At 37.4% G+C, this 23,639-nt stretch overlaps 1 pseudogene; it reads right to left on the bottom strand.

Moving 5' to 3' along the window:
* Positions 1-1,715: 1,715 nt before the first annotated feature.
* Positions 1,716-21,797, bottom strand: LOC125079802 (suppressor of SWI4 1 homolog; annotated as a pseudogene).
* Positions 21,798-23,639: the final 1,842 nt, after the last annotated feature.

Here is a 23,639-nt window from a genome sequence, read left to right as displayed (position 1 = left end):
ATTTTAACTGAACAAAGACCTTAGATAATTTGACTCAACATCAGCTAATACACTAACACTGTAATGAATTTCCTAATCATAATCAAGTGATTATATTAAAATCCTCTCATCTCTTAAAGCTCAGTTAAAAATCAAAACAAAAGGGGCAAATGGGTGGCTCAGTCATTAAGCTCCGCCTTTACCTCAGGTCATGATCCCAGGGTCCTGGGATGGAGCCTGGCATTGGGCTCCCTGCTCAGTGGGAAGCCCGCTTCTCCCTCCCCCACTCCCCCTACTTGTGTTTCTTCTCTGTGTCTCTGTCAAATAATAAATAAAATCTTTTAAATAAATACATATAAAAGCAAACTAGTACAAAAAGTAAAAAACACTCGTGATTCCAACTGGATAACTGCTCACAGGTCATGCAAACACTTCTATAAAAATTAAATGAAAAATATTTTTCTATATAAACTCATTATTGATTTACTACTTTGTATTCCTGTCTCAATATTAAACTTAGTATAATTTATCTCCCTTAGGGAGCATGAATATATTTTAAGACCTCCACACATACTACACATACTCTCTCTTATGAGAATAGGAATTTATCCCTACAAACGATTAATCATAGCTTGCTGGAAATGCTTTACAGACCCAATCTTCCTATAGCTGTTTATCTCCTTCCTTATAAATTACCTCATTTTACAGTTTAACACTTTTCTATCTGAATTTTCTATTATATTTCCCATTTACTTTGTAACTACAGTAAAATCTTTCTATAGAACACTAAGCATGACCCTGAAATTCAATTTTATAAAGTTCTCTGGCAGCGAAAAACAAGCCACTGGTTGGGAGAGATCCTAATTTGCACAACAGGATTTAAATCCTAAGATCCAGTTGACTTTTGGAGCCCTTTAGTGAGTTGATAATTTAAATACTCATAAGGATCATTCTAGGTCCCATGGTTAGATGCACCTGGAAAGTTATCTTTTTCATTGGTCCCATCCAGGAGAATTCTCTGGGGGAACAGAGAGCCATTAGGACCCATGTCTGACCTCTTTGCTCTCCTAATTTTGCCTACCTATCTGTCATTTTACCTCCCACCAGCAAGGGCACTATTACCTAATGAAAACAGAAAGACACCATTTAAAAACAAAACAAAACAACTCACCCAAGTGTAAAAATGCCCTTAGTAATGGTCTTTGGGAGCCTCCACTGTACAGATGCTTTTAGCCTTGGGGCCCTGTGGGCTCTCTCCTGTTGGCTACCTTTAGGAACATGTTCTCAACTGCCTCCTCCCTGCCAACTGCCAGAAATATCCAGCTGCACACCCTACCCCTTTCTCCTCCCACCCCTCCTCCTCCTCTGCTCCTGCTGGTCAGTCCCCTCTGCTTCCTGGGTGGGCCTCCAGGGTCCTGGGCATCACTGTCCCGTTGGCCTCTGCCCATGCCCTTCATGTCATCCAGGCTCTTCCTTTTGCGGGCCTCTTACCATTCATACTTGCACTGAACCACCTGAGCCTGCTGGTCATGCCTCTGGGCCTTGAGCCGCAGCCTCTCTTACTTGACTGATGGTGACCTGGTGCTCCTCGAACCTCTTATGCAGAGACTGCCATCCTGCTAGATCGCCTTGAGCTGCAGCGCCTCCGAGATGGGATCTCCGGGAGCCACAGGGCGCTCAGCCACTAGGGCTACAGCCTGCGGCACCTCAGCCAAGTGCTCACCTTCGACTCCGCCTCACACTCTGAAAACTCCTGCATCCGCAGCTCGCAGATCACCGAGGTCATGCAGGTGGCTCTTATTGGGGAATTTCTCCAGGAGACCGTTCATTATCCCACGACTTGCACCCACGGGAATGACTTCGATGCTCTCTGATGGTGGGTATCCAGGCCCTGGAAGTGGAGCTTATTAGAAGACAGTGTTTGGTGGTGCCCTGGTTCCCCTTGAGCACGGTGATGGAGGGGAACCGTGTCTGGCACAGGGTGGCCATGAGCTTGACGTGCATGCCGTGGGGGCCGAAGTTGTTGAGCACCAGGAGAGACGGTGGGCAAACAGCTGCTCTCGCATGTGGTGGCCCTGCAGCGAGGCGACATCACCAAGCAGCGCGTACTTGTTGATCTGAAGAGCCAAGGTGGGGCTTCCCGGCAGGTGCGTGGGCTTAGAGTAAACACTGTTCCCTGTTTTAATCAAGATTAGTAAGTGTGTAACCCAGAGGCTACCAGCCACTGCCGCAAAATCCTTTGGAGAATTTTTCTTTCGAAGCCGAAGACTGCAGCGGCGAGCGCACAGCGGCTCACCTGGAGCCCACGCTCCTTGGCTGAACGCTGCAAAGGGCCCCACATCAAGCTCACAAGGATGAGTGCGGCTGCGCAGCCCGGGCCTCCCGGGGGTGGAGCTGTGCCCAGGCACGTGCTTCTCGTGTGGACACGCCCACTCGGGCATGGGCGGGGCTGCCTCTCCAGCCCGCGTGGATCTGCGCTCTTCTGGTGCCAGCAAAGAGTAAAAGGCAGCCGTCTGTTACATACACATCTGAGTTTAAAAATCTCAGGAAACAGAAATGCATTTGTTCCGAGTGGGGTATACAGTGGGGTACGTTGGGGAAGACAGGTAAAAGCAGAGTCAAGTTCTTGTTAAACAAGACGTTGCTTTTGGGAGGCTTAATAACCCCTTCCCCTAGCAGGTGCTGAGCAGAACGCTTTCCTCCCTGATCGCGTTCACAGACTAAATCGGAACCCGCACATCCCCACCTTGCCCCAAACCACTGATGAAACACCACTGCGTGCGGATAAGGATTTTCTTCGGATTGTCACTCCTCCTTTAAACCCTGGCCTGTGGTAGCTTATCCACTTATCCACTCAGGATTTCTCTCTTCGGGTCCCATCATCCTTCCCTGTGTTCTCTTGGTCAGTGTTTAAATGACTTCACACTGGCTCTTTCTCCAAGTCATAAACGCACATCTGATACTGGTACTTTTACCTCCTTGTCCCTGGCATCACTCATCTCTCTCTCTCGCAGTCTCTTTCTCCTGTCTCAGGCTGATACTACAGCCTCTTGCCTTTATATTCTTCAATAAGAGTCCATTGTATTACTCCCCTACAATTTTAGGAAACACATATACCTCGCACTCCAAGGGGTCCCATAGAAGTCCATTTCGACAGAATTAAGGTTGGGGACAGGTACCTTCATAGCTCTGCTTTGGAGTGGCAGAAACTCACAAAACACACAAAACTCTCTCCACAGAAAGAGCCCTCATGTATCCTCTCTCTGTCCTCTCTCTCAATGTGTTTATGTCCTTGGGGACGTTCTAGAACCCTGAACTTGTTTGTAAATATTTCCCTTGAAAACTTAATATTGCTCTGGCATATCACTTTAGAATTTTATGTTTGGCTTGATTTGAAAACTGACCTGCTGTGACATTCACATCACTGAAAAGTGGATGGTCTAGCATTTAAATCTAGGTCAATGTCACTCCAAAGGTCCTGCTCTACTGATGTCCCCAAACACATGTACACTTATCTCACATCCCTTCCCATCATCGTTTCCATTATCTTGCCTCTGAGCTTTTTTTTAAAAGATTTTATTTATTTATTTGACAGAGAGAGAGAGATCACAAGTAGGTAAAGAGGCAGGCAGAGAGAGAGAGGGAAGCAGGCTCCCTGCTGAGCAGAGAGCCGGATGTGGAGCTTGATCCCAGGACCCTGAGATCATGACCTGAGATCATGACCTGAGCTGAAGGCAGAGGTTTAACCCACTGTGGGCTTAACCCAGGTGCCCTAGCCTCTGACCTTTTTAAATGCTCTGAGAAATTGGTGGTCTTGCCTCACTCTCTTGAAATGGTTTAGTTTGAATTCTGAAGGAGAATTTACTCCAGCTCTTACCTGTAAGGGCCTAATTAGCCAAGGCAGCTCCATCCGGTTAAGCAGTGATTTTGTTTATGCAGTAAAACTTAAACTGACCCTACACCCCCCACCCCAGGGGAACTTACTTAAAAACAAGTCCTGGAAACCAGTCCCAGGTAACAAAGCCCAAATACAAGGGTGGGTCAGGCCAAGTGGAGGTATCCAATCAGTGGGGCGCGCATACTGTCTCCCTAGCTACCAAGGAGTATGGGCCCCGCCCTTCAAGCGCCTTTTGGGCACCAATTCTGACCAAGGTGATAGGCTAGTTCAAATAGTTACTATAGGGTAAATTGTAATTCAATTGGCCACCCGTGTGTGACCTAGCATGACTGTGCAGCTTTCTCTGTGTGTTACAATCTCATTGGCCATCTGTGTGTGGCCAGGCCCAACCACATGTCCTTTGCTCTATAAAAGTTAGTCTGTAAGGCAGGGAGAGGTCACCTCTTTACAAAAGACGGCCCCGAATGGTCAGTTTGATTCTCGATGCTTGGCACGAAATAAAGCTTTGCTTGACCTTCGCTTTGTATCAGTCTCGCTCCTTTGATTACGGACCCAACATTACCCACTAACTTTAAAGAAGCCACTAACCTTGTGTCTCTTCTCTTTCCTTTCATGCTCTATCCAGTTAATTTCTTTGTGGGAACATCTATGTGGCAACATATCTTCCCACACCCCATCTTGGAAAATGACAACTGTTTTCCTTCTCAGACAGATCTTGCATAATCAGAAACCAGGTTAATATTAAAAATGTTCACCTGATCACTGTATAAACTATTTTTTCAATAAATATATTTGGCGGCTGAGTAGCATAATCTTTTCTGTTTTCCCTTTGAAGTATTTCTAATCACAAACTAGGGAGTCAAATGGGCCTATATTTACAGACCATTTGATAATTCCAATTAGTCCACCACAGTTGGTTCTATTTTTCAGAAGCAAAAGATTGGTAATTCAGTTTATGCAAGAAATTTTAACTGGGAGTCAGAGAACTAATAATACTTGCCCAGACACCCACATAAGACAGTTGATAAGTGTATATAACAACATTTTGTAAAAGCTGAAGGGATTTTTAATAACATTACCCACCCCCACTCCTGGCTTCATAACACACAGAAAACACTGGTTACAGTCATCAAGAAAATGTATATAACCCAAACTATAGAGTTGAAACAATACTTTATTATTAAAAGTTCTATAAGAGTTGATATTTCCTTTTTTGAAGTTAGTGAGAGTATCTTAGAACAGTGCTTTTATTCTGATTCACTAAATCATTTGTAAACTACTGAATACCTTGAACAAATTCTTCAATACATTTGTAACATATCAGAAACATGATAGGTTCTGAGAAGCAAAAGATGCAAGCATCATCTTTGTATTTTAATTGTGCATGCAATTTTATTTCTTCTGCATTTCCCCACATTTCATTTGATATATTCTATTCAAACAGTATACAATGAGATCAAGCCTCAAGAACTCCAAATTCTCAGTCTGTAATTACCAGCCAGTGAATAGGTTGTCTTTCAACTTCATTTAAATAACAAATCCTGAATTTTAGTATAATAAAAGGAACTTGAAATACAAAGATTGCTGCCCTTTACATAAAACACTCATCCTTACACATTTCAGTAGAACCTGCATCTTTAAATCATTCCTTTATAATTACTGAATAAAACACAAAAGAGAAATCACATAAGTGCAGGTTAAGTCAATAACAGATTCAATTAAAAATGGTTATAGGTGAAAATAGCCTTTTTTGTGCGGGGGGAGGGAGTGGGCAGAGTAGCATTTCTTATAGTGAAGAAGTTAAATGGAAAAAGAAAAGGACATTAATTAAAAAATAAAGCCTAAGCAAGCTATAAATAGATAAAAATCTAACTTGAAAATTTAAAACCTAAATATATTTCCTGTAGACTCATTATATTATTCAAATTTTCCAAAGATTAATTCTGCATTCTCTGAATGAATTCCATAGACTTGGTAAAATGATAGAGGACATAACATCAACCTAAAATGATACAATTTATGTAGTTGCCATGAACAATGTTAGTTCCATATTTATTTTGAATTCAAACATATTATGACAGAACCATTAATTACATAATCTATATGTTTTCAGAATGCTGTTAAAACTGCCTTTTGGTTGTGATCCGCAGTACCTTACATAGATCTAAGTCCATTGCTATCCTCACATAACCTATGTATGATAAATATACACATACATACAGATATTATTACTGGTTTGGTCCCCCCTCCCATCTTCCCTATTGGACTCTTTGAGACCAAGAGAGTGAGTTATCAGTCCATGTATATACCAAGTGATAAACCGTAAACATTGTGAATATTCTATACATGTAGAATATAAGTTTATTTAAAAAATAGTTTAATAAACTATATTAATTTGAAAAACCTAAGTGTATAAATATTAGACCCAATTTGATTTAATTTTTACATATGGTATAAGGATTCAACTTCCATCTTTTGTATATGGATAGCCATTGTTCCCAGGACTGTTTGTTAAAAAGCCAGTCCTTCCCACATTGAATTGTCATGGCCTTATATATGAGGGTTTATTTCTGGGCTTCCTCTTCTCTTCTATTTATCTATGTTTTTGTGCCAGTGCCACAATGTTTTAATTATCATAGCTTTGTAGTAAATTTGAAATCATGAAGTGTGAGACCTCCAACTTTGCTCCTGCTTTCAAGATTGTTTTAACTATTTGGAATCCCTTGAGATGCCATATGAATTTTAGGATGGGTCACAAAAATACACACATGCAGACATACTCTTACAAAAATTGGTAAGATGAAAAGTCAAATGTGGCCCTGTAACACTCTGTAATGAAAAGAGTTTGGTGGCAACCTTAATGTCTACCATAAGGATATGGGTAAGTAAATGTTTTAGACATAGACTATGGAATACCTTACGGCAAGAAGTAATCAATTAGGTAATTGGCAGCATGCAAAGGTTACAAAACAATATTTTTTTTTGAGTTAGAGAGAGAAGCATCTTAACTCAAATATTGTTTTAAGATCTATGTTGCCAATTATTTAATTTATTATTGGTTGTGTTTCTTGTTGCTGTTATTTCATAGTATGTCTAATATATGCATCTAATGTATATTTTTATATACATTACATAGAGAGAGACGACTGTGTGTGTGTGTGTCTATATTAATACAGAAAAGATATTCAGGAGGATGAAAAACAGAGAAACTAACAAATAATTTGAGGCTTAATAAAATAAAAATTTTTAAATGGAGGGTTAATTAAAATATTGTCTTCGTGTTAGATAAATGGGGACTTATGGTTGGGAATAAAATGCTAAAAGTATCTAAAACAACTTCGAGAGTATTATAATTACTGCTCTAAAAATTGTTGTTAGAACAGAAAGTGTCTCCTGTGTTGATAAAGACCTGATGTAGGTGCAAGGGGAGAGTTAGAATCAAATTGCTTCATGAATTATAAGAATGGAAATTGCACAAGTTCTCCTACATTTTTCTATTATCATCTAGTTGTAACTTTCACATTTAGGCCTTTAAATAAACTGAAGTCTATTTTTGTAAGTAGTATAGATGGTAAGGCAATTTTTCTAACGTCACTTGAAAGAAGTTATTTTTGTAACACCACATGCGTAATACACTTTATATAGATAATATGTTATACACCATATACGCTTATTTATATACTGCATGTGTATGTATATATAAAATTTAAAAAGGAAGCTCTAAAATTATATGCAATTATATAATATGTTTGTCCGGCTAAGTGAATTCAAGCTGAGATTCTTTCGCTTAAATCCAAAACAGCCTTGAACAACAGGGATGTCGGGAAATATTCCCGAGATGGGACCATAATATAGGTCTATCTATCATTATTTCACTAGGTTGATTTGATTTTCACTAGGTTGAAATTTGGAAAAAAAAAAAAAAAAAAGAAAAATAATTCAAAGCCTACAGTAATAGTCTTAGTCGAGATGAAATAAACCTCTTAGAACTTGATTGTCAGCAATCAACTTCACAGGGAAGAAAACAGGCTCATTAGTACTAAGTAACTTTCTCTGAAATCCCACCTACCAAAGGGCATATCTAAGATTTCCATTTAGCTACATTAGTCTACTCTTAAACTCAGGCTTCCTCCAATAAGTCAGGGGTCAGCAGACTTTTTCTAGGAGGGTCCAAATATTAAACATTTTAAGCTTTGCACCCCATGTTCTCTCTGACACACTGCTCAACTCTGTCCTTATAGGACACAAGGAGCCATAAACATGTAAAAAACATAGTCATATTCCAATAAAACATTACTTGTAGATGCAAGTTTAATTTCATAAAAACTTCACATGTCATGATATTTATTAGTCTCCCCGTAATTTTTTTCAACTATTTGAAATATAACAAATATTCTTTGCTCATATGCTATACAAAAACAGGTAGCAGGCTGGGTTTGGCCCCATGGACCGTAATTTTTCCACCTTCGCACGACATGTGTGTAACTTAAGCAGTCAGAAAGGGAATTAAGTTTTTATTTCAGTGGTGAGAGGCTACAATGGGATCCTTTTACCTTACGAATTTATACTGAAGTTATCTGATGATCAAAAATAGATGTCCAGCAGACAGAAATGCAAGATCGGAGTTCAAGACTTAACCATGGTAACTATTTTCTTGGGAGTCATTCCCATGAGGTTAGAAGTCAAGGAGAGGGGGGGCACCTGGGTGGCTCAGTGGGTTGAGCCTCTGCCTTCAGCTCAGGTCATGATCCCAGGTTCCTGGGATCGAGCCCCGCATCGGGCTCTCTGCTCACCTGGGAGCCTGCTTCCTCCTCTCTCTCTGCCTGCCTCTCTGTCTACTTGTGATCTCTCTCTCTGTCGAATAAATAAATAAAATATTTAAAAAAAAAAAAAAGAAGTCAAGGCGAGGTAGTAGTTGAAAATGTAAGTTTGGACAAAGTCCAAACTATGCAGTGGAAGGGTAGAAAGGAGCAAGAAAAAGTGAAATTTGTATGGGGATAACAGTAAAAAGGAATAGAATCAAGATAAGCAAGTTGATAGGAAAGAGGGGAGATAGTTTCATGAAAGCGAAGGAGCAGGCTAATAACAAATCCAAGAAGACAAGGAAAATCCATGGCTCCCTTTAGCAACTAAGTAGATCCACAGTGACTTTTGAAAAGAGTCACCACTGACAGTTTAGGGTGGGAAGCAAGTTACTCTTGTTACTTGCAACACTTGCTACACTTACAGGTGCTTTAGTAGGAGGCAGAATAGAAGATCCAACTTCCTTTAGAAAGGAACTCTTTTAAAGACCCCATCTTTAAGTTATCTAAAAATTTAATGGTTAATAAATACTAAATTGGTGAAACCTTTACATTTCATAGGCAAGCATGGACAGCAATAAGTAACTGAGAGACAATGGTTTTTATGCTCAGACCTGCAATCTTCAAAGATTAAGAAACTGCTAGGGTTCAGTTGTCATATTCTGGGGATTCCACGAGCTTTTGTTTATTCATCAGAACTTTTCTCATGTAACTACAACTTTTATTTCAGCATATTTTAATATAAGTGACATGCTGCTAATTTAGAGTTTGTGGTGAGTCTACCAGTTTTCCAACTTTAAGTGACACACTGATTCAAATTCTGGCCCCGAGGTCTCTTTCCATAAGAAATGAAACTGGATAAAAAGTAGCTCCCATGTTGATATTTTCAGGGAGAGAGAAGTTAGAGAGAATGAGAACATGGAATGTGGAAACATACCCCCTTCGGGTTGGAGAATGTTTTCAACAGGATATATACTCTATGCAGATAAAGTAAAATTGGATTCTGATTTAGGGTCTCGGAAGGATACACAAGGCAAGTATTGAAAAGACATTAACGTACAGAATAATTACAGAGGTGTAGGGAAGATTAATAGAATGCACAAGGCATGGTTAGCAAAAGCAAGAAGAGGTTTTTATGCTGATGAATGAACGGGCAAGTGGACAAAATAGTTTCTACAATTCATTGAGCCCAATACTGTGGAGGAAGGTCAGGGACCAGAAGTTCTACTCATGGAGAGACACAGCCACTGCTAGAGATTCAGCCTTCTAGTTTAAGTGTAGCGAATCTGTTAAGATTCAACTGTTCTCTAGGCATTTAATGAAATGGCTACAGAAAAGATCTTTACCTGGGGGAAAAAAAAGGCTAATGTTGCATTTCCAGATACCTGAAAACATTTTAACCTTTAACCTTACATCATTTGATTAGAGTACATTTAAATATATTGCGATAAATAGATATTGTTTGCTATATTCTGCATTAAAATACAAACTGGATGGGTCACCTGGGTGGCTCAGTCGGTTAAGCCACTGCCTTCAGCTCGGGTCATGATCTCAGGGTCCTGGGATTGAGTCCCGCACTGGGCTCCTTGCTCAGTGGGGAGCCTGCTTCTCCCTCTGCCTGCCTCTCTGCCTACTTATGATCTCTGTCTCTCTGACAAATAAATAAATAAATAAAATCTTTTTTTTTTTACTTTTTAATAAATAAATAAATAAATACAAATGATTTATTTCACCAAATACTAATTTTTCCTTCTATAATCTTCCATCAGGACTCCCTACCCTCTATCACGTATTTCTAACCAGCTTTACTATCATAATAGATTCAATTTAAAAATATCAGCCCCAAGATTTTTGACATATTGCTTGGGGGAAAAACTGTACTCTATCAAACCAGTTTATATTTTTCTTCTTCTATATTGTCTCCACATAGCTTCTTTGGATAAGATTAATTCATTGACACACTGTAGTATTTTTCCTAAGCATCAGAGAGAATAATAATTAGAAAACAACATTCCCAGTATATGATGCCTACAACCAATTTATAAGGTATAAAGCAATTTATCAACAAATATATTGGAATTCATGAGAGAGAAACGCTGGAGAAGAGATAAAGTGACAACTTAACGAAGGATGTAATATCTGAGTTTCAGCATTTAAGAATGAGTGTCAGGATGTTTTCCAATTACAGGAGCAAAGAGAACGCCTCCCCTCTAACTATGATAAGTGAAAATAAGCAAGCCCTGGGTGCAATCACCACCACCACCACCGTGAATGGAAATAAATCATCAATGATGCAGTCCTTGAAATGGATTGCTCTCTGGGGGAAATACCATTCTATCTACCAGATTCTATAATAATGCCTAAAGTGACAACATCAAACTTTTACTAATGCTGAGTAGGTACTTTGCCCTAATATGATGTGACCAGAGACTTTATAGGAAAACATAAAACACACTATGTGATTATCTCCCTGGTAAATCCCTTCTAAACCATTTGAACTCAATACATTTTTATCCTGTTTGGAAAAGAAATGGTATATTTTATTCTCCTGGAATCTTGATAAAACAGAATAAGAAAATTTATGCTGAAAATGAAAATGCAAACTCATAAACAGCTGCAAACTTATGTGTCAGTAGTCAGTTCTCATATGGCTAAAAAGAGGACTGACATCTGAAAAAAGAAATAGAAGAAATAGAAGTTTGAAACAGAAGTACATTGCAAAATTGGTTAAATGATGGTTAGTCCTTAATAGTTGATTAACTTATTTTTTTTTTTTACCAATGTGGAAGTAAAGGTTTTTTTAAAAAATTGTAGTTACAAACATCTACTCAGTATTTATTAGTTCTAATTCATATTATTCTATTTTGTAATTATTATTCTGACAACTCCTTCAGTGTTTGTGTGGCAATAATGTGAACCTAATATGATGTGGTACCTGTCACAAGCAATTCTTAGTATCTGTTCCTGTTTCAGAGCTCCCCATGCAATTGACTGAGGCCTCTGATGACTGTGTGTCAAGGGTGAATTTATTACATTGTCCAGACCTGCTTTTCTATCCCTAAAGAATCATTATTCTCAAGAGAACTCACCAATACCCTTTTGGATGCAAATATCTGTGTCAGAGCCCATATCACAAAGAATCCAACCTAAGACAGATGTCCATTTTCTCCAGCTGATCTGTAGATTCAGTTCAATCTTAATAAAATCCAAAGTGATAGCTGGTGAAATTGACAAGTTGATTCTAAAAATTTGTATGAAAATGCATAGGATCTAGAATGGCCAATTTGTGGAAGACAAAGATACATTGTTTGGTTTCAAGTTTTACTCCATAAGCCAGCAATCAAAATCCTTGGTATAAGGATAGACACACAGATCATCAGTTGAATGGCTCTGAGAGACTAGAAAGAGCACCACACATTGAGTGAACTGATTTTGACCAAAACAATTCAGAGGAATAGAAAGTCTTTTCAAAAGATACAGTCTCTTCAAAAGAGACTCAGAAAAGCAAGATGTGTGGAAACATGAAGTACAAATTCACTAAATACTGAGACTGAGGACAAATGGGGCTACTACCACTTCTATACTTTGATAACCAAACCAATGCATTCTACTTATTTGGGAAGCACCATATAAGGCCATTGAACTAAGGTATGCACTGCATCATAGCTGGATGGGCACTATTTTTGTAACATAAGATCTCAAAGTGGGAACCTCAGCTGTGCCTTCAAAAGACCATTCCATCCATCACTCCACAACTGTGGACCTATAATTCTGTGGAATATTGTAAGTGACAAACCAATGGCTCCCATAGTATGTGGCCACTTCCTCACCATATTGGCTCTTATGAAGGCCAACTTCCAAAAGGGTATATATTGATTCTTATTTCCATGTACACATCCTTTTGTGTAGTCTTCTGTTATACCAAATGGGGCTAATTTCTATAAATAATAGGACATTGTGGATATGATAGTGTGTGATTTTCAGAGATATTTCATATAACATTCCTCATCTGCCTTGCTCCCTACTAGACCCTTTGCTCCAAGGGAAGCATTTGTCAAGCTCTTAAGTAGCCCTAACACTCTGGATCCAGATGAAATATTCAATTGTCTTCATAAAATAAAATAAAATATAATTTTTTTTTTAATTAAAAACTCAAGCAGCCTTATATAAGGCTCTAAGTGATAAAGAACTGGGATCCTCTACAAAGAACAAGCACTTATTGGCCAGGTCTGTGGGTGAGATAAATTGGCAACGGATCTCCAAATACTATCAATCTTTCAGATGACTGCAGCCCCAGCTGACATGTTGAATATAATTGTAGCCAGCCTAACTATCCAACTAAGCCATTCCCAGACTCTTGACCCAAAGAAATTATGTAATAAATGTGTATATTTTAAGCTTTGTATGTTCTTTTTGTAGTTCTTTTAGATGTGAAGTTAACTTGAGATTTGTTTGTCTGTTTGTTTCTTGAGGTAGGCCTGTATTGCTATGAAATTTCCTCTTGGAACTACTTTTGTTATATTCTATGGGTTTTAGTATGGTGTATTTCTGCTTTCATTTATCATTAGGTACTTAAATTTGGGGGCATTTTTATGCAGCAGTTGGTAACTAATGTAGCTATAAAGCAGGTCTGTTAGTCTATTGCAATTTTATGTGTAATCTCATAAGTGAACCAAAACATACATCCTCAGAAAATGGTGCTAGGGAAAACTTCAAGGGAAGAAAAAAAAAACCCCGATCCCGGAATATGTGCAGATTCTAATCAAGATGAATCACTGTCTTTTCCAAAGCAATCAAGTGACCATACCTAATGTACCTAATGGTACATTAAGGGAATGTACCATTTTGGGATCTAAGTGCAGGTTTCTGTTAATGACAGTTAGGTATTTAAGCAGCAGCAATAGCTAACTGGGTCCTGAAGCCTATGCCACTAGGTCTTTGTAAAGTATCCATTCCTGCCGTCATGACTGCTCTCTCATGTGCCCATTGTGGCAGCACTGAGGTGGCCAATTAAAAAAAAAAAAAGAAAAGAAAAAACTGATGTCAACCGGCTAACCTACTTTGCTTACTTGTGAATTTAGCCCCTACTCTGTCAGCCAGTGAAAGGTGTCCTTTTACTTTGGAGGGGATATGTTGGCATGCCCCATACCACTGGGGCCCTAGAAAAATTGACCGATGTGGTAAGCTGTTGAATCTTCAGAGTTTATTTTCTATCCTAAAGATTGTACACTTCTTATCAAGACCTAGCATACTTGGCAATTTCTCCTCAGTCTGATGGATCTGATATATAGTGGCCTAATGTTGTATTAACAGAACTATCCCAGGCAGACCAGATAACTTTGGACTATATTTTGACTCATGTTATGGTCCAGTATATGGCCCATCATGCTATTTCACATATTCACTTGAAAAGAACATGTGTTTTACAATTATTAAGCTTGACTTTATATAAATTCAATCAAGTTATGTGATTTCATGTTTAATTTGTCACTAAAAATCACTAAATCTTCTGTTTCTATGTATCACTACTGATATTTTTATTTAAGTTTCCTATTCACTACTAATAAAAGGATATTAAAATCTGCATTGGTCTAATTATCCATCTAGTTCTGTCCAGATATAGCTTATAGTATATAAGGTATCTTATAGTTCTGTTACTAGATTTATGGAGATTTAGGCTCTACATATTTCTTTTTTTTTTTTTTAAGATTTTTATTTATTTATTTGAGAGAGAAAGAGAACACAAGTAGTAGGGAGAAGGAGAAGCAGGCTCCCCGCCAAGCAGGGAGCTTAATGCAGGGCTCAATATCAGGACCCTGGGATCATGACCTGAGCCAAAGGCAGACATTTAACCAACTGATCCACCCATACACCCATAGGCTCTACATATTTCTTGATGAATGAACTGTTTTAAGACTGATAGGTTCCTATTTATCTTTTGTTATACTCTTTAAGTCAGCTTTGTCTGATATTGATACAACCATACCATGTTTCTTATGTTTAGTGTTCACTTAGTGTGCAGTTCCATCCTTTTACATTTAACCTAATTATTTCTTTGTATATAAAGTATATACTAAGTCTTGCAACCACAAGATGGTTGGATCTTGCTTTTTTTTTTTTTAAGATTTTATTTATTTATTTGACAGAAAGAAATCACAAGTAAGCAGAGAGGCAGGCAGAGAGACAGGAGGAAGCAGGCTCCCTGCTGAGCAGAAAGCCCGATGTGGGGCTCGAACCCAGGACCTGGGATCATGACCTGAGCCGAAGGCAGCGGCTTAACCCACTGAGCCACCCAGGCACCCCTTTTTTTTTTTTTTTTTTAATCTAGTCTGACCATCTCTACCTTTTACTCAGAATGTTTAGTCTATTTACACTTAGTGTCATTATTCTTACTTTTGGTTTAATTCAGCTAATTGCAATGGGTTCTGTAGTGGTATTATCTAGTTTTGTTTTTCTCATTCTCCTTTCCTGACTTCTTTGGAGTTAATAACTTTTACTATTTAATCTTCTTTATAGACTTTTTAGCTATATCTCTTTATACATTTTTAATTGTTTTTCTAGAGGTAATGATATGTATCTTAACTTACCAAGTTTTCCTAGATTCAGTATTGTGCAACTACAAATAAAATGATAGAACAATAATGAAATCTCATTATCTTCCCATTCTTGGTGTTATGGTTGTAATATATTTTATACCTGCTTATGAAATACACTTTTGATTTAGATAGCCAGTTTTCTTTATAAAAATTAAAAGAAAAAATGAATTTTATCTGTCCACATATTTACCATCTTCTGTTTTTTTCCATCTGGAAGATCTAAATTTCCCATTTGTTTTTTCTCTTCAGTCTCAAAAACATCCGCATTTCCTAGAAAGCACGTGTGCTAGTGATAATTTTTCTCAGCTGTCATTTTTTAAAAATCTTATTTCTTTTCAGTATTCCAGAGTTCATTGTTTATGTACTACACCCAGTGTTCCATGCAATACGTGCCCTCCATAATACCCACCACCAGCCTCACCCACCTTCCTAAACCCCTCACCTCCAAAACCTTCAATTTGTTTCTCATAGTCCACAGTCTCTCATGGTTTGTCTCCCCCTCCAATTTTCCCTAACTCACTTCTCCTCTCCATCTCCCAATGTCCTCCGTGTTACTCCTTATGCTCCACAAGTAAGTGAAACCATATGGTAATTGTCTCTCTGTTTGACTTACTTCACTCAGCATAATCTCTTCCTGTCCTGTCCATGTTGATACAAAAGTTGGATATTCATCCTTTCTGGTGGAGGCATAATACTCCATTGTATATATGGACCATATCTTCTTTATCCATTCATCTGTTGAAGGGCATCTTGGTTCTTTCCACAGTTTGGTGACTGTGACCATTGCTGCTGTGAACACTGGGGCACAGATGGCCTTTCTTGTCACTACATCTGTATCTTTGGGGTAAATAACCAGTAGTGTAATTGTAGCTGTCATTTATCTGAAATCTCTTTTTCTATTCTTAAGGAGTATTTTCATTGCTTGTAGAATTTTAAATGGACTGTTGTTTAACATTCAGCACTTTAAAGATGTTGGGCTGTTGACTTCTACATCCTTCGTTTCCAAAGGGAAGTCAGTAATCTTCATAATGTTCTTTTCTATATCTAATGTTTCTTTTTCTCTATCTGCTTTTAAGATTTTTCTATTTTCAGTTTTCAGCAGTTTAAGTATGGTACATTATGACATGAGTTTTCTTTGTGTTTACCCTTCTTGGGATTAGAAATCAGCAAGTCTTCATATATAACTTGACATTTCCTATGAATTTAGGGAAATGCCAGCAATTAGATTTTCAAATATTTCCATTGACCATTCCATTTCTCATCTTCCAGGACTTAAATTATACTAGGTTACCTTGTTCAGAATTAACTACAGGTCACTGAGTCAATGTTTGGTTGGTTCATTTTTTTCCCAACATTTTCTGCAGTATTCTTCAGGTTGAATAATTTGTATTAAATCTGTCTCAAGTTTAATATCCCTTCCTTTTCCTGACTCTGGTTCTAATAATTTCATCATTTAATTTCTTTTCAGATATAGTTTTCAATTCTAGAATTTCTATTTAGTTTTTTATTATCTTCTATTACTATTCAGACTCTTGCCATCTGTTCACCCTTTGTAACCACAATTACTTTTTATTTCAGGTCTTTAAATATATTAATAACTGCTTTAAAGTCTTTGTATGTTAATTCCACAATTCATGTTCATTACTTTTAAAATTGGCATTGAGTTACATTTTCCTGCTTCTTTGGTTATCCACTAATTTTTTAAAATTTTATGCTTCACATCACATCATATATTGAAGGGAGCCTAACTTATGTCACCTTTTAAAAAATATTTTCACTCTTTGCACAGGTAGTTAAATTACTGACTGGTCCTTTTGATCCTGCAAGGCTTGGTTATATTCTGTTAGAACAGACCTATTGCTATTTAAAACTTGGCCTTAGAGAATTTTCTTAATGGAGTAAGGGATCCTCACTACTAAGGACCTTTCTAAGACCTGCATTGTATGTCCAAGGTACTCAGTGTGGTCTTTCCATTCTGCTTGGGCTGCAACGTCAATATCGCTCAGAATGGCACAACCTCTATTTCCAGCCCTGCAGGACCTTTAATGTCGTCATTCAGCTTTCAGTCTCATAGCAGACGATATCTACTGGGCTGTGGCCAGAAGGGAATCTCACCTTGTGCATGTATAGCCTAGTTCATGGCCAAAATCCACAATGAATGGCCTTAGAGACCTCTGAAGTACTCACTCTGTACAGCTCTTTTTCAATGTATGCCCTGCAGATTCCAGCTAATTTAAACAGTCCAAATTCTAATGTTCTATCCCCAGATTTGGAAAACAAGTTTTCCTAACCTTTACCTCACTGTTCTGTAGCAGGAAAATGTTACTTGTTGATCCTTCACTTTTAAGAAATCAAACATATTCATCAAGGCTTAGTTTAAATGCTACAAAACTTTCTCTCATCTCTACTACCAAAGATCACCAACACTTATCCAGATTTTTTTTTCTTCTTTTTTTATAAATCTCAATAACCTTTAGTTAATAGCTGGCTTTGAGTGTAAGTGTGGTTCTTGCTTAATCTTCCTCATTTAAAGCAAGTTTGTCAAGGGCAGGTACAATTGTGATTATGAAATGGAGGGGGTATAGGATTCAGTTTTGGGAGACCATTGGATTTACTATTAGAAATAGCTCTATTATTTTCTAGTTACATATAATTTACATATTTTCTAGTTAAATATAGCTTACACATTTTTCAAAAAATTTTATCTAAACTTCAATCAAATGTCAAATGTATAAAAGGTATCCAAGACCAACTACATCTATGTATCAAGTTGCCGTGAGGATAAAGTCGGGTAATACACCCAAATGAAATTTTAATGAATAAAGTGTCCATGAAAGTATCAGTTAAAGTATTGTGGGTAGATCAACATCATCTTTGTAACAATCATCCTGATGCCTCATAAAGTCAAATTTTAAGGTTTTTTTTTTTTTTTTAATGGTAATAAAATATTTCTCCTTGGAATATTTAAATGCACGCAAAATTCATGACACTACAGGATAACAGTTACCACTTTGCTTTTTGTGTTTTAAAAAATTGAAATTTGAAGTAGAAAACCAAAGTGTTGAATAACTGGTTTTCCTTGAATGAATGAAGAATCAAAAATATCAACTGATAAGAAGCTATATTTCCATAATGCTGCTCACATGTATGAACAATAAACAGTAGTAAACATTTTTGGAACTCCGTCATAAAATAGATTCTTCTGTTGTGGTTAACAGAATCCCTTCCTACACGGCCTTCTGGGTATAAGACTAACCTCCAGGATACCTGAAATCTCTGGGAACTCACAGTAATATAAATCTGGTGAAAATGGCAAAACTTGCAACAGTTAAGGTGAGAAAAAGGAACAAAACTTGGTGTCATCAGCAAATTTAATCATTTCTTAATGTACTGGAGAAAAGGGGTACTTCTTCAATTCCTTAATGGAAGGACTTTTAGAAGATTTGCTTCACACAGTGACTAAAACACTCTAAAATTTCACATATTTTAGTTCCAATAGTAACTCTTACAAGGCTATATTTATATAATGATTTTTTATCATAACAGCATGACAACAGAGCATAGCTCCACTAGAGAAGAAAACTGGATGCAACTGAATGCTGTGTGGCTATAGAAAACATTTTATAAAAGTAAACAAGGATGTCTAATAGGTTTAGTAAATATATTGAACTTGATAGGATATAGTCAGAGAACAATTTCTTTTCTTTTTTCTTTTTCTTTTTTTTTTTCCTCTTTTTAATCACCAGGGCCTTCAAATATGCTCTGAGATCTCTATTCCCTCTCCTGGATATCTTTGACAGATAGATTGTTTTTCTGATAATTTCTGGGTGTCAGAAGAGTATTATTTTTTGTCATTTGAAAAGTCTAGTGTAATCAGTCAAAACAAGCCTCTCCCACTACTCAAACATTTTCCCCTACCGCAGCTCAAGATTGACCAAATGTTTGGGAACCAGCAACCAGAAAGGATTTTGGCATGGCATCTTTCCACTCGACAGACTTTGTTAGGTAAGGGAGAGGAGAGAAAAGAATGAGAAGGAAATGAACAAATTCTTTCTACTTCATTAATACTGGTTGTAGTCCTCTGATGATCATAGAGTCAAAGATCTCAATGTTGGTTTTTCTATGAATGTGCATTAGAGGATTTTCACTGGAGCCTTCACTCTCCACCATTCTAACATTGGTGATGTACTACATGGTGACCTCACTCAAACTCCCCAGTCTCTCTCCCCATGTTACCTTCAGCTCAACACCAGAGCTCTTACAATATGATAATCCCATCTATTGAGCTTACATGAGAAACACACGCATCCCCCATCTTACCAAAATCTCAAAGGGAAGACCATTTCCTGTAGAACTTTCTCTCCTTCCCCTACCATCAGAAGATACGCCAGCTAGCTTTAATTCCTTTAGATTTTCTCAGGCAGGGAGGAAGTATTCTTACTCTCAAGATTTTTCTTGCACTTAATTCTAGTAGAAGCTATCTTCATAATTTTTTCAGTGTGGCCACAATGTGAGTTGCTAGTCTCCCCTGTTATAGACGAGCCAATCTCTGAGCGTTTTTCATTTGGCCCTAAATCACTTGGCCTGAAACAAGAGAAAACACAGCCCTTCACTAATAGGAATGAAAGGAAAGTGCACAAAACCTGGCTCATGTATTCTCTTCAAGGAAATTTCTTTGGAATATTCCTCTATTTTGCTCATATGTAGAAAGTAGGTGTTTTCTATATGGTAAATTTAGAGGCTTCTTCAATTAGCCCAACAGAGATATTTGTAGTTCTTCTTGTTAAAATGTGGAAACACTTTCAATTTACTCAACTTAGGGGGCAGAACCTAAACCCCAGGATAACAATAAAAGTCTCAACTCTTATTCCATTACAGATGTATATGTGAATAACTATTTTTCTTCTAGCTTTCTAGGATCAAGGACAGATTTATCATAAAGTTAATGGTGCTTAAGATTCAGGTATCTTTGTTTGCATAGGTCCCTTCACATATCCCATACCTACATGTGAATTTATAATTTTCTGTTCTTTTTAAACATGGCCCCAAGTTGTATAAGATTTAGGGATATATTTGTAAAGTGTTTAGAGCAAATGACGCACTCAAGGTTGACACCAGTCTTTAGCTCTCTCTTACCAATTCTTCCCACCAAATTCCTACTCATTTGTGCACATTTAACTCTTCCTAGGCGCTGGAAATTGATATGATGAAATAATAGTGAGAATTGATTTAAACACACAATAATTTACTCTGGAACAAATTTATACAAATGTACCAGCATGTTAAGATCTTGATGACTTGAGAGGTTTTTGGTATGGCATCCCAAACAGAAAACTACTGCCATGAATATGCAGAAATAAACTTAGTTTGGAGATTTTGAAGGGGATGTTGTCATGGCAGGTGTTTGACTGACATCTCTAAAATTATAGCGACTCAATAAAGTTATTAACTAAACTAGGTGACATGTAAGCACACCATTGGGAAATTATTCACAGTGTGACAAAATGAGAAGAAATGGATAGATGTTTCCTGGATTTTAAATGTCCATTTACTGTTTTCACACTGAGGGAATATTGACTATGGACCTGTTGCTGTCTGACTGACAGGCTCCTGTACTCTTCCACATCCTCTAACTTTGTGCATCGGGTATAGCAAAGAAGTCTAACTTTGCCAGTACCATTTGGTAGGTGCTACCTGGGCACTGTGTTAACATGGCATTTTTGTCGCAGCTTCCTCTGGATTTAGTCTAAAAGCATGTTACGGTCACTCAGTGATGCTGCCATAGGTATTGCAATGAAAAGTGAAGATATTTATTCTATGTACCTGCCATTCATGTATGAGAACAAGCAGATACATTGCCTGGCAACTATCCTTATCATCATATGATCCTACATCAATGTATCAAGATATAGCCTATGGTCTGTACTGGCATTTTTATGAATACATTTTGTATAATAATCTGAAAGAAATACAAAATCTGTACATCTTGTGTATTCATTTTAAAACATGTGCAGCACTCAGCAGTGCATCATAGCAGGCCATGATTGGAAGGAAATAACTGAATAGAGCTTTTTCTTTCCCCATTTCTAATTCTTCTGCCTCAGTGTATAAAATGTAATACCATGTATTATTTATCAACAGCAGTGCAGTTCTGCCGTGCAAATGTCACTCAGTGAGATTACTATACATATATATATATATATATATATATATATATATATATATTTGGCTGTACATCAAAATGTTCTTATGTGGTCTGCTGTTATCCAACATTATGGAAATGTAAGTAACAAGAGTTGAGGCAGAGAAGAAATTATCAGTCCGATGGTGAAAAGGGAGGAGGAACTTAACCCAGAGCAAAACTGTTGAAAAGAGCCCAGCTGAGAAGAAAAAGGCCTCTTTTAGCTGCCATGCCAAAGCTGACAGAGACCGTGGCAATCCAAGTTGGCAGATATATATTACGGCCAAGTTCCCGCAGATGCCACCAGCTCTTATTCTGACATCAGCCAGGAAGACCCGCATTGCCGCTTCATGATAGCAAGTTAGGGACTGGACAGACTCATAAAATAGAATCCCAAGACCAGAGAGAGATTAGTGTTTTCCTTCTATTCTCTTTGCCAACAATAGTATTTTGTTGTTTAAAGCATGTAAGAGGGATGGAAGAAACTACTGCATTTTTTTTAAGATTTTATTTATTTATTTGACGGACAGAGATCACAAGTAGGCAGAGAAGCAGGCAGAGAGAGAGGAGGAAGCAGGCTCCCTGCTGAGCAGAGAGCCAGATGAGGGGCTTGATCCCAGGACCCTGGGATCATGACCTGAGCCGAAGGCAGAGCCTTTAACCCACTGAGCCACCCAGGTGCCCCAAAACTAATGCATTTAAGACCAACTATGTTTCAATCACTGGGCTCAATACTTGATACATACTAATACATTTAACCATTTATCTGAATACATTTAATGTAATCATATTAATACATTTAATCATACCTGAATATATATCCATATTTTATAATAAACTATATATCAGAAAACTAAGGTAATTTACCTAAGGTAATTTACCCAGAATTTGAACCTAGAAGTATTTAGCTACAATTTGTTTTTTCTACTATATTACTCTATCTCATGATGAAAAAACTGCATTTTCCCAATTATTTGCTGTATTTTGTTTATCTTCCTGAATCTCCTCAACTACTTCCTTCCCACCACCTCTTAGAAGGTGAGACCATTTTCTCACCATGTTTTGGAAACTTCACTTATTTATAAAAAATATAAATTAAGTAATATTCTATAATTTGCCCATATTTCTCTTTGACATTCAAAATTTTCCAAATATCCTCTTGTTGCTCTTAAGTTAATTAGAAATAATGACACTTAGAGATTGGTTGATTTACCTGCTCACCTAAGGCTTTATTCTTTTTGTTCTAGAAGAACAACAGAGCATCAAAATCATTCTCTGTATGTATTTCATGAGCACTAATCCTAGAAATCCTACCTCCCCTTGGAGAAGTTTAATATCAATAGCAACTTTTATTATGGTAGGCAATTCCTTCTACTCAAAGATCTTCTTTCTCTACTTGTTTTCCATTTCCAAGGGCTGACCTACACATATTGTCTTAGTTGTGACCCGTCTTAACCTTTCAAATCCTTCCCATCTTTATTTACTCCTGCTCTGTGAATCACTATGTCACATGGAGATAATCATACCTATCCAGCAAGGCATCAGATAAAGATTTAACACTATTTACAATAAAGGTTGAAAATACATTGTTTTAATAAACACAGCCTGATATCCTTTGAGTACCTCCTCTGTGCTAGTCATTATTTTAAGTGACTTCTATGGATAGAAACACTTCATCCTCAAAAGAACTCTGCAATATAGGTATTAAGATTACCTGCATTTCAAGAAGCCAAGGTTATATGGCTTGCAAAGTTATCCATGCAAGGTTGCATAGCTTGCTCAAGATCTCACATTCTAGTAAGTAGCAGGGCTAGGATTTGAATCCAGTCATTCTGACTATAAGCCGTGTATGCTTAACCATTATATCTGATAGCCTGCATTGCCTAGCAACTACTTTATCTGAATTTTCTAATAAACTATCATACTTCCTGTGAGTTAAGTACAAGTACTGGCTGTTATCTTCTGTATTATTCAGATAAAGAGTATGAGGCTCAGCTTTTATCCAAGTTCACAGTTATTTATTCGAATGAAGATTTAGACTAGGCTCATTCATGTCTGATCATGCTAACACGCTAACAGCATGTGCTATATATTATATTTAAAGCTCTCTTTAAAGGATGAGCAATATGTTCTCACTGGAAAAATGTTCATAACTATTATATTGTGGTAAACATTCTGAATCA

The sequence above is a fragment of the Lutra lutra genome, chromosome 10, assembly GCF_902655055.1.
Source record: "Lutra lutra chromosome 10, mLutLut1.2, whole genome shotgun sequence".
Lineage (NCBI taxonomy): Eukaryota > Metazoa > Chordata > Mammalia > Carnivora > Mustelidae > Lutra > Lutra lutra.
This window is presented reverse-complemented; position numbering and strand designations above follow the sequence as displayed.